Consider the following 1,336-nt stretch of genomic DNA (forward strand, 5'->3'; position numbering starts at 1 on the left):
CTTTGTAGCTGGTCTAATCTAATGTCAGGTTCTCTTGGTGGAAAATTGATTCTGCCAGGCTGCTTTGTGGATTTCAAGGGGCTTTGAAGAAACAAGTCTGAGCAAAAAGGGCAGTGGAGGAAGTCAGGACTTCCAAACATTTGGATCCCAAATTGCTGGCTCATAGCTTTTTAAGGCAAAAGCTCCATATAGGAGGGTGAACTCTCTATGCTCAGGTTTATCTGTTGTTGAAAATATGCTTTCAACTCTGTCAGCTTGCCTAGATAAATGAGGACAAAACAAAGACATTTTCCTGTCTTCCTTAATTAGCATTCTCAGCTTTCTGACCTCTTCAGTGTCTGGAGTTTCTAAATAGTCTGATCATGGTAAAAGAAAAAAAAAAAAAAAAAAGTGTTTTTTAAAGGTACTTCCAGAAGATGTTAAAAATCCTAAACTGAGTATTATCAGGTCAGTCTAGTAGCAGCCAATTTTAGCAGGAATTTGTCTGCTTGAACAACTAAAGAAAAGTCTTTCTGTCATTTTTGCATTAAGAGAGTCACATTCAGGAGCCTTGAAAGTTAAATTCCTTCAGTCTGACTAATGGGCCCAGTTATCCAGTCCTACCGCTTCTGCCATTTCTGTGGGTTGGCAGCTTCTGGGACAGACACAATTTTGAAACAGAAATGGTTGCACAGCTGGGCATGACACTCTGGTCATAGCAAAAGATAAAACCCTCCGAACTCCTATGGTATCTTTGACTAAAAACTTTTTATAATGTCTCTACACAAAGCCCTGTGATTCCTAACACCAGATGTTGGGTACTTAGGTGCAAAATACACTATGGGGAAGATTATGCCTTTATTTGTGGAAGAGCTTATGCACAGGGAATTTGCACTTGAGTATAATCAATGAGTGGCGACCATGTATATTGTGAAAAATACCTTCTTATTGGCAAGTATGTGTTTGGTAGATGTCAGGTTTGCTGAGGTTACAGAGAGGGGCTCTGTGGTGGGTTTGACCTTGGCTGCCTGCCAGACCCCCACCCAGCCACTCCATCACTCCTCCTCCTCAACAGGATAGGAGGAGAAAATATGAAAAAAGCCTGTGGGTCAAGATAAAGACAGGGAGATCCCTTACTGTCATGGGAAAAACAGACTCAACCTGGGGAAAACATAATTTATTGCCAATTAATAAAAGAGTAGGATAGTGAGAAATAAAAACAGAAATAAAGACACCTTCCTTCCAGCCCCATCTTCTTCCCAGGTTCAACTTCACTCCTGAAACTTCTACCTCCTCCCTGCAAGTGGCACAGGGGGATGGGGAATGGGCTTTGAGGTCCATTCACAGCACTTGGTCT

This window comes from Egretta garzetta, unplaced genomic scaffold (assembly GCF_000687185.1).
Source record: "Egretta garzetta isolate BGI_Z169 unplaced genomic scaffold, ASM68718v1 scaffold217, whole genome shotgun sequence".
NCBI classification, from domain to species: domain Eukaryota; kingdom Metazoa; phylum Chordata; class Aves; order Pelecaniformes; family Ardeidae; genus Egretta; species Egretta garzetta.